Consider the following 16,362-nt stretch of genomic DNA (forward strand, 5'->3'; position numbering starts at 1 on the left):
CAAAGTGACAATCGACCTCAATGGGCTTCAATGGATGTTAATCGACGATATCTGACAAAGTTAGATGCAAACTCACTCAAATATATGAGAAATGTTGAAATTCGACTTTAAGTTAGGAAGATAGTCTTTGCAAATTATCAATCAACACAAAGTGACAATCGACCTCAATGGGCTTCAATGGATGTTAAACGACCATATCTGACAATGTTAGATGCAAACTCACTCAAATATATGAGAAATGTTGAAATTCGACTTCAAGTTAGGAAGATAGACTTTGAAAATTTTCAATCAACACAAAGTGACAATCGACATCGATGGGCTTCAATGGATGTTAATCGACGATATCTGACAAAGTTAGATGCAAACTCACTCAAATATATGAGAAATGTTGAAATTCGACTTCAAGTTAGGAAGATAGACTTTGAAAATTATCAATCAACACAAAGTGACAATCGACATCGATGGGCTTCAATGGAAGTAAATCTACGATATCTGACAAAGTTAGATGCAAACTCACTCAAATATATGAGAAATGTTGAAATTCGACTTCAAGTTAGGAAGATAGACTTTGAAAATTTTCAATCAACACAAAGTGACAATCGACATCGATGGGCTTCAATGGATGTTAATCGACGATATCTGACAAAGTTAGATGCAAACTCACTCAAATATATGAGAAATGTTGAAATTCGACTTCAAGTTAGGAAGATAGACTTTGAAAATTTTCAATCAACACAAAGTGACAATCGACATCGATGGGCTTCAATGGGAGTAAATCTACGATTTCTGAAAAAGTTAGTTGCAAACTCACTCAAATATATGAGAAATGTTGAAATTCGACTTCAAGTTAGGAAGATAGACTTTGAAAATTTTCAATCAACACAAAGTGACAATCGACCTCAATGGGCTTCAATGGAAATAAATCGACGATATCTGACAAAGTTAGATGCAAACTCACTCAAATATATGAAAAATGTTGAAATTCGACTTTAAGTTAGGAAGATAGACTTTGAAAATTTTGAATTAACACAAAGTGACAATCGACCTCAATGGGCTTCAATGGATGTTAATCGACGATATCTGACAAAGTTAGTTGCAAACTCACTTGAATATATAAGAATTGATGAGATTCGAATTCAAATTAGGAAGATAGACTTTGAAAATTTTCAATTAACACAAAGTGACAATCTACCTCAATGGGCTTCAATGGAAGTGAATCTACGATATCTGACAAAGTTAGATGCAAACTCACTCAAATATATGAGAAATGTTGAAATTCGACTTCAAGTTAGGAAGATAGACTTTGAAAATTTTCAATCAACACAAAGTGACAATCGACATCGATGGGCTTCAATGGATGTTAATCAACGATATCTGACAAAGTTAGATGCAAACTCACTCAAATATATAAGAATTGATGAGATTCGACTTCAAATTAGGAAGATAGACTTTGAAAATTTTCAATTAACACAAAGTGACAATCGACCTCAATGGGCTTCAATGGAAGTGAATCTACGATATCTGACAAAGTTAGATGCAAACTCATCCAAATATATGAGAAATGTTGAAATTCGACTTCAAGTTAGGAAGATAGACCTTGAAAATTTTCAATCAACACAAAGTGACAATCGACCTCAATGGGCTTCAATGGATGTTAATCGACGATATCTGACAAAGTTAGTTGCAAACTTACTCAAATATATGTGAAATGTTGAAATTCGACTTCAAATTAGGAAGATAGACTTTGAGAATTTTCAATTAACACAAACTGACAATCGACCTCAATGGGCTTCAATGGATGTTAACCGACGATATCTGACAAAGTTAGTTGCAAACTCACTTAAATATATAAGAATTGATGAGATTCGAATTCAAATTAGGAAGATAGACTTTGAAAATTTTCAATTAACACAAAGTGACAATCTACCTCAATGGGCTTCAATGGAAGTGAATCTACGATATCTGACAAAGTTAGATGCAAACTCATCCAAATTTATGAGAAATGTTGAAATTCGACTTCAAGTTAGGAAGATAGACTTTGAAAATTTTCAATCAACAAAAAGTGACAATCGACCTCAATGGGCTTCAATGGATGTTAACTGACGATATCTGACAAAGTTAGTTGCAAACTCACTTAAATATATAAGAATTGATGAGATTCGAATTCAAATTAGGAAGATAGACTTTGAAAATTTTCAATTAACACAAAGTGACAATCTACCTCAATGGGCTTCAATGGAAGTGAATCTACGATATCTGACAAAGTTAGATGCAAACTCATCCAAATATATGAGAAATGTTGAAATTCGACTTCAAGTTAGGAAGATAGACTTTGAAAATTTTCAATCAACACAAAGTGACAATCGACCTCAATGGGCTTCAATGGATGTTAATCGACGATATCTGACAAAGTTAGTTGCAAACTCACTCAAATATATGTGAAATGTTGAAATTCGACTTCAAATTAGGAAGAGAGACTTTGAAAATTTTCAATCCACACAAAGTGACAATCGACCTCAATGGGCTTCAATGGAAGTGAATCTACGATTTCTGACAAAGTTAGTTGCAAACTCACTCAAATTTATAAGAATTGATGAGATTCGACTTCAAATCAGGAAGATAGTCTTTGATCATTTTCAATTAACACAAAGTGACAATCGACCTCAATGGGCTTCAATGGATGTTAACCGACGATATCTGAAAAATTTAGTTGCAAACTCACTCAAATATATAAGAATTGATGAGATTCGACTTCAAATTAGGAAGATAGACTTTGAAAATTTTCAATCAACACAAAGTGACAATCGACCTCAATGGGATTCAATGGATGTTAATCGACGATATCTGACAAAGTTAGTTGCAAACTTAATCCAATATATGAGAAATGTTGAAATTCGACTTCAAGTTAGGAAGATAGACTTTGAAAATTATCAATCAACACAAAGTGACAATCGACCTCAATGGGCTTCAATGGATGTTAATCGACGATATCTGACAAAGTTAGATGCAAACTCACTCAAATAAATGAGAAATGTTGAAATTCGACTTCAAATTAGGAAGATAGACTTTGAAAATTTTCAATCAACACAAAGTGACAATCGACCTCAATGGGCTTCAATGGATGTTAATCGACGATATCTGACAAAGTTGGATGCAAACTCACTGAAATATATGAGAAATGTTGAAATTCGACTCCAAATTAGGAAGATAGACTTTGAAAATTATCAAACAACACAAAGTGACAATCGACCTCAATGGGCTTCAATGGAAGTAAACCTACGATTTCTGACAAAGTTAGTTGCAAACTCACTCAAATATATATGAATTGATGAGATTGGACTTTAAATTAGGAAGATAGACTTTGAGAATTTTCAATTAACACAAAGTGACAATCGACCTCAATGGGCTTCAATGGAAGTGAATCTACGATTTCTGACAAAGTTAGTTGCAATCTCACTCAAATATATAAGAATTGATGAGATTCGACTTCAAATAAGGAAGATAGACTTTAAAAATTTTCAATCAACAGAAAGTGACAATCGACATCGATGGGCTTCAATGGAAGTAAATCGACGATTTCTGACAAAGTTAGTTGCAATCTCACTCAAATATATAAGAATTGATGAGATTCGACTTCAAGTTAGGAATATAAACTTTGAAAATGTTCAATTAACACAAAGTGACAATCGACCTCAATGGGCTTCAATGGAAGTGAATCTAAGATTTCTGACAAAGTTAGTTGCAAACTCACTCAAATATATAAGAATTGATGAGATTCGACTTCAAATAAGGAAGATAGACTTTGAAAATTTTCAATCAACACAAAGTGACAATCGACATCGATGGGCTTCAATGGAAGTAAATCGACGATTTCTGACAAAGTAAGTTGCAAACTCACTCAAATATAAAAGAATTGATGAGATTCGACTCCAAATAAGGAAGATAGACTTTGAAAATTTTCAATCAACACAAAGTGACAATCTACATCGATGGGCTTCAATGGAAGTAAATCGACGATTTCTGACAAAGTAAGTTGCAAACTCACTCAAATATATAAGAATTGATGAGATTCGACTTCAAATTAGGAATATAAACTTTGAAAATGTTCAATTAACACAATGTGACAATCGACCTCAATGGGCTTCAATGGGAGTAAATCTACGATTTCTGAAAAAGTTAGTTGCAAACTCACTCAAATATATGAAAAATGTTGAGACTTGACTTCAAATTAGGAAGATAGACTTTGAAAATTTTCAATTAACACAAAGTGACAATCGACCTCAATGGGATTCAATGGATGTTAATCGACGATATCTGACAAAGTTAGATGCAAACTCACTCAAATATATGAGAAATGTTGAAAAATTTGACTTCAAGTTAGGAAGATAGACTTTGAAAATTATCAATCAACACAAAGTGACAATCGACCTCAATGGGCTTCAATGGATGTTAATCGACGATATCTGACAAAGTTAGATGCAAACTCACTCAAATATATGAGAAATGTTGAAATTCGACTTTAAGTTAGGAAGATAGTCTTTGAAAATTATCAATCAACACAAAGTGACAATCGACCTCAATGGGCTTCAATGGATGTTAAACGACCATATCTGACAATGTTAGATGCAAACTCACTCAAATATATGAGAAATGTTGAAATTCGACTTTAAGTTAGGAAGATAGACTTTGAAAATTATCAATCAACACAAAGTGACAATCGACATCGATTGGCTTCAATGGAAGTAAATCGACGATATCTGACAAAGTTAGATGCAAACTCACTCAAATATATGAGAAATGTTGAAATTCGACTTCAAGTTAGGAAGATAGACTTTGAAAATTTTCAATCAACACAAAGTGACAATCGACATCGATGGGCTTCAATAGATGTTAATCGACGATATCTGACAAAGTTAGATGCAAACTCACTCAAATATATGAGAAATGTTGAAATTCGACTTCAAGTTAGGAAGATAGACTTTGAAAATTATCAATCAACACAAAGTGACAATCGACATCGATGGGCTTCAATGGAAGTAAATCTACGATATCTGACAAAGTTAGATGCAAACTCACTCAAATATATGAGAAATGTTGAAATTCGACTTCAAGTTAGGAAGATGGACTTTGAAAATTTTCAATCAACACAAAGTGACAATCGACATCGATGGGCTTCAATGGATGTTAATCGACGATATCTGACAAAGTTAGATGCAAACTCACTCAAATATATGAGAAATGTTGAAATTCGACTTCAAGTTAGGAAGATAGACTTTGAAAATTTTCAATCAACACAAAGTGACAATCGACATCGATGGGCTTCAATGGGAGTAAATCTACGATTTCTGAAAAAGTTAGTTGCAAACTCACTCAAATATATGAGAAATGTTGAAATTCGACTTCAAGTTAGGAAGATAGACTTTGAAAATTTTCAATCAACACAAAGTGACAATCGACCTCAATGGGCTTCAATGGAAATAAATCGACGATATCTGACAAAGTTAGATGCAAACTCACTCAAATATATGAAAAATGTTGAAATTCGACTTTAAGTTAGGAAGATAGACTTTGAAAATTTTCAATTAACACAAAGTGACAATCGACCTCAATGGGCTTCAATGGATGTTAATCGACGATATCTGACAAAGTTAGTTGCAAACTCACTTAAATATATAAGAATTGATGAGATTCGAATTCAAATTAGGAAGATAGACTTTGAAAATTTTCAATTAACACAAAGTGACAATCGACCTCAATGGGCTTCAATGGATGTTAATCGACGATATCTGACAAAGTTAGTTGCAAACTTAATCCAATATATGAGAAATGTTGAAATTCGACTTCAAGTTAGGAAGATAGACTTTGAAAATTATCAATCAACACAAAGTGACAATCGACCTCAATGGGCTTCAATGGATGTTAATCGACGATATCTGACAAAGTTAGATGCAAACTCACTCAAATAAATGAGAAATGTTGAAATTCGACTTCAAATTAGGAAGATAGACTTTGAAAATTTTCAATCAACACAAAGTGACAATCGACCTCAATGGGCTTCAATGGATGTTAATCGACGATATCTGACAAAGTTGGATGCAAACTCACTGAAATATATGAGAAATGTTGAAATTCGACTTCAAATTAGGAAGATAGACTTTGAAAATTATCAAACAACACAAAGTGACAATCGACCTCAATGGGCTTCAATGGAAGTAAACCTACGATTTCTGACAAAGTTAGTTGCAAACTCACTCAAATATATATGAATTGATGAGATTGGACTTTAAATTAGGAAGATAGACTTTGAGAATTTTCAATTAACACAAAGTGACAATCGACCTCAATGGGCTTCAATGGAAGTGAATCTACGATTTCTGACAAAGTTAGTTGCAATCTCACTCAAATATATAAGAATTGATGAGATTCGACTTCAAATAAGGAAGATAGACTTTGAAAATTTTCAATCAACACAAAGTGACAATCGACATCGATGGGCTTCAATGGAAGTAAATCGACAATTTCTGACAAAGTTAGTTGCAAACTCACTCAAATATATAAGAATTGATGAGATTCGACTTCAAGTTAGGAATATAAACTTTGAAAATGTTCAATTAACATAAAGTGACAATCGACCTCAATGGGCTTCAATGGAAGTGAATCTAAGATTTCTGACAAAGTTAGTTGCAAACTCACTCAAATATATAAGAATTGATGAGATTCGACTTCAAATAAGGAAGATAGACTTTGAAAATTTTCAATCAACACAAAGTGACAATCGACATCGATGGGCTTCAATGGAGGTAAATCGACGATTTCTGACAAAGTAAGTTGCAAACTCACTCAAATATAAAAGAATTGATGAGATTCGACTCCAAATAAGGAAGATAGACTTTGAAAATTTTCAATCAACACAAAGTGACAATCGACATCGATGGGCTTCAATGGAAGTAAATCGACGATTTCTGACAAAGTTAGTTGCAAACTCACTCAAATATATAAGAATTGATGAGATTCGACTTCAAATTAGGAATATAAACTTTGAAAATGTTCAATTAACACAATGTGACAATCGACCTCAATGGGCTTCAATAGGAGTAAATCTACGATTTCTGAAAAAGTTAGTTGCAAACTCACTCAAATATATGAAAAATGTTGAGACTTGACTTCAAATTAGGAAGATAGACTTTGAAAATTTTCAATTAACACAAAGTGACAATCGACCTCAATGGGATTCAATGGATGTTAATCGACGATATCTGACAAAGTTAGATGCAAACTCACTCAAATATATGAGAAATGTTGAAATTTGACTTCAAGTTAGGAAGATAGACTTTGAAAATTATCAATCAACACAAAGTGACAATCGACCTCAATGGGCTTCAATGGATGTTAATCGACGATATCTGACAAAGTTAGATGCAAACTCACTCAAATATATGAGAAATGTTGAAATTCGACTTTAAGTTAGGAAGATAGTCTTTGAAAATTATCAATCAACACAAAGTGACAATCGACCTCAATGGGCTTCAATGGATGTTAAACGACCATATCTGACAATGTTAGATGCAAACTCACTCAAATATATGAGAAATGTTGAAATTCGACTTCAAGTTAGGAAGATAGACTTTGAAAATTTTCAATCAACACAAAGTGACAATCGACATCGATGGGCTTCAATGGATGTTAATCGACGATATCTGACAAAGTTAGATGCAAACTCACTCAAATATATGAGAAATGTTGAAATTCGACTTCAAGTTAGGAAGATAGACTTTGAAAATTATCAATCAACACAAAGTGACAATCGACATCGATGGGCTTCAATGGAAGTAAATCTACGATATCTGACAAAGTTAGATGCAAACTCACTCAAATATATGAGAAATGTTGAAATTTGACTTCAAGTTAGGAAGATAGCCTTTGAAAATTTTCAATCAACACAAAGTGACAATCGACATCGATGGGCTTCAATGGATGTTAATCGACGATATCTGACAAAGTTAGATGCAAACTCACTCAAATATATGAGAAATGTTGGAATTCGACTTCAAGTTAGGAAGATAGACTTTGAAAATTTTCAATCAACACAAAGTGACAATCGACATCGATGGGCTTCAATGGGAGTAAATCTACGATTTCTGAAAAAGTTAGTTGCAAACTCACTCAAATATATGAGAAATGTTGAAATTCGACTTCAAGTTAGGAAGATAGACTTTGAAAATTTTCAATCAACACAAAGTGACAATCGACCTCAATGGGCTTCAATGGAAATAAATCGACGATATCTGACAAAGTTAGATGCAAACTCACTCAAATATATGAAAAATGTTGAAATTCGACTTTAAGTTAGGAAGATAGACTTTGAAAATTTTGAATTAACACAAAGTGACAATCGACCTCAATGGGCTTCAATGGATGTTAATCGACGATATCTGACAAAGTTAGTTGCAAACTCACTTGAATATATAAGAATTGATGAGATTCGAATTCAAATTAGGAAGATAGACTTTGAAAATTTTCAATTAACACAAAGTGACAATCTACCTCAATGGGCTTCAATGGAAGTGAATCTACGATATCTGACAAAGTTAGATGCAAACTCACTCAAATATATGAGAAATGTTGAAATTCGACTTCAAGTTAGGAAGATAGACTTTGAAAATTTTCAATCAACACAAAGTGACAATCGACATCGATGGGCTTCAATGGATGTTAATCAACGATATCTGACAAAGTTAGATGCAAACTCACTCAAATATATAAGAATTGATGAGATTCGACTTCAAATTAGGAAGATAGACTTTGAAAATTTTCAATTAACACAAAGTGACAATCGACCTCAATGGGCTTCAATGGAAGTGAATCTACGATATCTGACAAAGTTAGATGCAAACTCATCCAAATATATGAGAAATGTTGAAATTCGACTTCAAGTTAGGAAGATAGACCTTGAAAATTTTCAATCAACACAAAGTGACAATCGACCTCAATGGGCTTCAATGGATGTTAATCGACGATATCTGACAAAGTTAGTTGCAAACTTACTCAAATATATGTGAAATGTTGAAATTCGACTTCAAATTAGGAAGATAGACTTTGAGAATTTTCAATTAACACAAACTGACAATCGACCTCAATGGGCTTCAATGGATGTTAACCGACGATATCTGACAAAGTTAGTTGCAAACTCACTTAAATATATAAGAATTGATGAGATTCGAATTCAAATTAGGAAGATAGACTTTGAAAATTTTCAATTAACACAAAGTGACAATCTACCTCAATGGGCTTCAATGGAAGTGAATCTACGATATCTGACAAAGTTAGATGCAAACTCATCCAAATTTATGAGAAATGTTGAAATTCGACTTCAAGTTAGGAAGATAGACTTTGAAAATTTTCAATCAACAAAAAGTGACAATCGACCTCAATGGGCTTCAATGGATGTTAACCGACGATATCTGACAAAGTTAGTTGCAAACTCACTTAAATATATAAGAATTGATGAGATTCGAATTCAAATTAGGAAGATAGACTTTGAAAATTTTCAATTAACACAAAGTGACAATCTACCTCAATGGGCTTCAATGGAAGTGAATCTACGATATCTGACAAAGTTAGATGCAAACTCATCCAAATATATGAGAAATGTTGAAATTCGACTTCAAGTTAGGAAGATAGACTTTGAAAATTTTCAATTAACACAAAGTGACAATCTACCTCAATGGGCTTCAATGGAAGTGAATCTACGATATCTGACAAAGTTAGATGCAAACTCATTCAAATATATGAGAAATGTTGAAATTCGACTTCAAGTTAGGAAGATAGACTTTGAAAATTTTCAATCAACACAAAGTGACAATCGACCTCAATGGGCTTCAATGGATGTTAATCGACGATATCTGACAAAGTTAGTTGCAAACTTACTCAAATATATGTGAAATGTTGAAATTCGACTTTAAGTTAGGAAGATAGACTTTGAAAATTATCAATCAACACAAAGTGACAATCGACATCGATTGGCTTCAATGGAAGTAAACCGACGATATCTGACAAAGTTAGATGCAAACTCACTCAAATATATGAGAAATGTTGAAATTCGACTTCAAGTTAGGAAGATAGACTTTGAAAATTTTCAATCAACACAAAGTGACAATCGACATCGATGGGCTTCAATGGATGTTAATCGACGATATCTGACAAAGTTAGATGCAAACTCACTCAAATATATGAGAAATGTTGAAATTCGACTTCAAGTTAGGAAGATAGACTTTGAAAATTATCAATCAACACAAAGTGACAATCGACCTCAATGGGCTTCAATGGAAATAAATCGACGATATCTGACAAAGTTAGATGCAAACTAACTCAAATATATGAAGAATGTTGAAATTCGACTTTAAGTTAGGAAGATAGACTTTGAAAATTTTCAATTAACACAAAGTGACAATCGACCTCAATGGGCTTCAATGGATGTTAATCGACGATATCTGACAAAGTTAGTTGCAAACTCACTTGAATATATAAGAATTGATGAGATTCGAATTCAAATTAGGAAGATAGACTTTGAAAATTTTCAATTAACACAAAGTGACAATCTACCTCAATGGGCTTCAATGGAAGTGAATCTACGATATCTGACAAAGTTAGATGCAAACTCACTCAAATATATGAGAAATGTTGAAATTCGACTTCAAGTTAGGAAGATAGACTTTGAAAATTATCAATCAACACAAAGTGACAATCGACCTCAATGGGCTTCAATGGAAATAAATCGACGATATCTGACAAAGTTAGATGCAAACTAACTCAAATATATGAAGAATGTTGAAATTCGACTTCAAGTTAGGAAGATAGACTTTGAAAATTTTCAATCAACAAAAAGTGACAATCGACCTCAATGGGCTTCAATGGATGTTAACCGACGATATCTGACAAAGTTAGTTGCAAACTCACTTAAATATATAAGAATTGATGAGATTCGAATTCAAATTAGGAAGATAGACTTTGAAAATTTTCAATTAACACAAAGTGACAATCTACCTCAATGGGCTTCAATGGAAGTGAATCTACGATATCTGACAAAGTTAGATGCAAACTCATCCAAATATATGAGAAATGTTGAAATTCGACTTCAAGTTAGGAAGATAGACTTTGAAAATTTTCAATTAACACAAAGTGACAATCTACCTCAATGGGCTTCAATGGAAGTGAATCTACGATATCTGACAAAGTTAGATGCAAACTCATTCAAATATATGAGAAATGTTGAAATTCGACTTCAAGTTAGGAAGATAGACTTTGAAAATTTTCAATCAACACAAAGTGACAATCGACCTCAATGGGCTTCAATGGATGTTAATCGACGATATCTGACAAAGTTAGTTGCAAACTTACTCAAATATATGTGAAATGTTGAAATTCGACTTTAAGTTAGGAAGATAGACTTTGAAAATTATCAATCAACACAAAGTGACAATCGACATCGATTGGCTCCAATGGAAGTAAATCGACGATATCTGACAAAGTTAGATGCAAACTCACTCAAATATATGAGAAATGTTGAAATTCGACTTCAAGTTAGGAAGATAGACTTTGAAAATTTTCAATCAACACAAAGTGACAATCGACATCGATGGGCTTCAATGGATGTTAATCGACGATATCTGACAAAGTTAGATGCAAACTCACTCAAATATATGAGAAATGTTGAAATTCGACTTCAAGTTAGGAAGATAGACTTTGAAAATTATCAATCAACACAAAGTGACAATCGACATCGATGGGCTTCAATGGAAGTAAATCTACGATATCTGACAAAGTTAGATGCAAACTCACTCAAATATATGAGAAATGTTGAAATTCGACTTGTAGTTAGGAAGATAGACTTTGAAAATTTTCAATCAACACAAAGTGACAATCGACATCGATGGGCTTCAATGGATGTTAATCGACGATATCTGACAAAGTTAGATGCAAACTCACTCAAATATATGAGAAATGTTGAAATTCGACTTCAAGTTAGGAAGATAGACTTTGAAAATTTTCAATCAACACAAAGTGACAATCGACATCGATGGGCTTCAATGGTAGTAAATCTACGATTTCTGAAAAAGTTAGTTGCAAACTCACTCAAATATATAAGAAATGTTGAAATTCGACTTCAAGTTAGGAAGATAGACTTTGAAAATTATCAAACAACACAAAGTGACAATCGACCTCAATGGGCTTCAATGGAAGTAAACCTACGATTTCTGACAAAGTTAGTTGCAAACTCACTTAAATATATAAGAATTGATGAGATTCGAATTCAAATTAGGAAGATAGACTTTGAAAATTTTCAATTAACACAAAGTGACAATCTACCTCAATGGGCTTCAATTGAAGTGAATCTACGATATCTGACAAAGTTAGATGCAAACTCATCCAAATATATGAGAAATGTTGAAATTCGACTTCAAGTTAGGAAGATAGACTTTGAAAATTTTCAATTAACACAAAGTGACAATCTACCTCAATGGGCTTCAATGGAAGTGAATCTACGATATCTGACAAAGTTAGATGCAAACTCATTCAAATATATGAGAAATGTTGAAATTCGACTTCAAGTTAGGAAGATAGACTTTGAAAATTTTCAATCAACACAAAGTGACAATCGACCTCAATGGGCTTCAATGGATGTTAATCGACGATATCTGACAAAGTTAGTTGCAAACTTACTCAAATATATGTGAAATGTTGAAATTCGACTTTAAGTTAGGAAGATAGACTTTGAAAATTATCAATCAACACAAAGTGACAATCGACATCGATTGGCTTCAATGGAAGTAAATCGACGATATCTGACAAAGTTAGATGCAAACTCACTCAAATATATGAGAAATGTTGAAATTCGACTTCAAGTTAGGAAGATAGACTTTGAAAATTTTCAATCAACACAAAGTGACAATCGACATCGATGGGCTTCAATGGATGTTAATCGACGATATCTGACAAAGTTAGATGCAAACTCACTCAAATATATGAGAAATGTTGAAATTCGACTTCAAGTTAGGAAGATAGACTTTGAAAATTATCAATCAACACAAAGTGACAATCGACCTCAATGGGCTTCAATGGAAATAAATCGACGATATCTGACAAAGTTAGATGCAAACTCACTCAAATATATGAAAAATGTTGAAATTCGACTTTAAGTTAGGAAGATAGACTTTGAAAATTTTCAATTAACACAAAGTGACAATCGACCTCAATGGGCTTCAATGGATGTTAATCGACGATATCTGACAAAGTTAGTTGCAAACTCACTTGAATATATAAGAATTGATGAGATTCGAATTCAAATTAGGAAGATAGACTTTGAAAATTTTCAATTAACACAAAGTGACAATCTACCTCAATGGGCTTCAATGGAAGTGAATCTACGATATCTGACAAAGTTAGATGCAAACTCACTCAAATATATGAGAAATGTTGAAATTCGACTTCAAGTTAGGAAGATAGACTTTGAAAATTTTCAATCAACACAAAGTGACAATCGACATCGATGGGCTTCAATGGATGTTAATCGACGATATCTGACAAAGTTAGATGCAAACTCACTCAAATATATAAGAATTGATGAGATTCGACTTCAAATTAGGAAGATAGACTTTGAAAATTTTCAATTAACACAAAGTGACAATCGACCTCAATGGGCTTCAATGGAAGTGAATCTACGATATCTGACAAAGTTAGATGCAAACTCATCCAAATATATGAGAAATGTTGAAATTCGACTTCAAGTTAGGAAGATAGACCTTGAAAATTTTCAATCAACACAAAGTGACAATCGACCTCAAAGGGCTTCAATGGATGTTAATCGACGATATCTGACAAAGTTAGTTGCAAACTTACTCAAATATATGTGAAATGTTGAAATTCGACTTCAAATTAGGAAGATAGACTTTGAGAATTTTCAATTAACACAAACTGACAATCGACCTCAATGGGCTTCAATGGATGTTAACCGACGATATCTGTCAAAGTTAGTTGCAAACTCACTTAAATATATAAGAATTGATGAGATTCGAATTCAAATTAGGAAGATAGACTTTGAAAATTTTCAATTAACACAAAGTGACAATCTACCTCAATGGGCTTCAATGGAAGTGAATCTACGATATCTGACAAAGTTAGATGCAAACTCATCCAAATATATGAGAAATGTTGAAATTCGACTTCAAGTTAGGAAGATAGACTTTGAAAATTTTCAATCAACAAAAAGTGACAATCGACCTCAATGGGCTTCAATGGATGTTAACCGACGATATCTGACAAAGTTAGTTGCAAACTCACTTAAATATATAAGAATTGATGAGATTCGAATTCAAATTAGGAAGATAGACTTTGAAAATTTTCAATTAACACAAAGTGACAATCTACCTCAATGGGCTTCAATGGAAGTGAATCTACGATATCTGACAAAGTTAGATGCAAACTCATCCAAATATATGAGAAATGTTGAAATTCGACTTCAAGTTAGGAAGATAGACTTTGAAAATTTTCAATTAACACAAAGTGACAATCTACCTCAATGGGCTTCAATGGAAGTGAATCTACGATATCTGACAAAGTTAGATGCAAACTCATTCAAATATATGAGAAATGTTGAAATTCGACTTCAAGTTAGGAAGATAGACTTTGAAAATTTTCAATCAACACAAAGTGACAATCGACCTCAATGGGCTTCAATGGATGTTAATCGACGATATCTGACAAAGTTAGTTGCAAACTTACTCAAATATATGTGAAATGTTGAAATTCGACTTTAAGTTAGGAAGATAGACTTTGAAAATTATCAATCAACACAAAGTGACAATCGACATCGATTGGCTTCAATGGAAGTAAATCGACGATATCTGACAAAGTTAGATGCAAACTCACTCAAATATATGAGAAATGTTGAAATTCGACTTCAAGTTAGGAAGATAGACTTTGAAAATTTTCAATCAACACAAAGTGACAATCGACATCGATGGGCTTCAATGGATGTTAATCGACGATATCTGACAAAGTTAGATGCAAACTCACTCAAATATATGAGAAATGTTGAAATTCGACTTCAAGTTAGGAAGATAGACTTTGAAAATTATCAATCAACACAAAGTGACAATCGACATCGATGGGCTTCAATGGAAGTAAATCTACGATATCTGACAAAGTTAGATGCAAACTCACTCAAATATATGAGAAATGTTGAAATTCGACTTCAAGTTAGGAAGATAGACTTTGAAAATTTTCAATCAACACAAAGTGACAATCGACATCGATGGGCTTCAATGGATGTTAATCGACGATATCTGACAAAGTTAGATGCAAACTCACTCAAATATATGAGAAATGTTGAAATTCGACTTCAAGTTAGGAAGATAGACTTTGAAAATTTTCAATCAACACAAAGTGACAATCGACATCGATGGGCTTCAATGGGAGTAAATCTACGATTTCTGAAAAAGTTAGTTGCAAACTCACTCAAATATATGAGAAATGTTGAAATTCGACTTCAAGTTAGGAAGATAGACTTTGAAAATTTTCAATCAACACAAAGTGACAATCGACCTCAATGGGCTTCAATGGAAATAAATCGACGATATCTGACAAAGTTAGATGCAAACTCACTCAAATATATGAAAAATGTTGAAATTCGACTTTAAGTTAGGAAGATAGACTTTGAAAATTTTCAATTAACACAAAGTGACAATCGACCTCAATGGGCTTCAATGGATGTTAATCGACGATATCTGACAAAGTTAGTTGCAAACTCACTTAAATATATAAGAATTGATGAGTTTCGAATTCAAATTAGGAAGATAGACTTTGAAAATTTTCAATTAACACAAAGTGACAATCTACCTCAATGGGCTTCAATGGAAGTGAATCTACGATATCTGACAAAGTTAGATGCAAACTCACTCAAATATATGAGAAATGTTGAAATTCGACTTCAAGTTAGGAAGATAGACTTTGAAAATTTTCAATCAACACAAAGTGACAATCGACATCGATGGGCTTCAATGGATGTTAATCGACGATATCTGACAAAGTTAGATGCAAACTCACTCAAATATATAAGAATTGATGAGATTCGACTTCAAATTAGGAAGATAGACTTTGAAAATTTTCAATTAACACAAAGTGACAATCGACCTCAATGGGCTTCAATGGAAGTGAATCTACGATATCTGACAAAGTTAGATGCAAACTCATCCAAATATATGAGAAATGTTGAAATTCGTCTTCAAGTTAGGAAGATAGACTTTGAAAATTTTCAATCAACACAAAGTGACAATCGACCTCAATGGGCTTCAATGGATGTTAATC

The sequence above is a fragment of the Diorhabda carinulata genome, chromosome 10, assembly GCF_026250575.1.
Source record: "Diorhabda carinulata isolate Delta chromosome 10, icDioCari1.1, whole genome shotgun sequence".
In the NCBI taxonomy this organism is placed as follows: Eukaryota; Metazoa; Arthropoda; class Insecta; order Coleoptera; family Chrysomelidae; genus Diorhabda; species Diorhabda carinulata.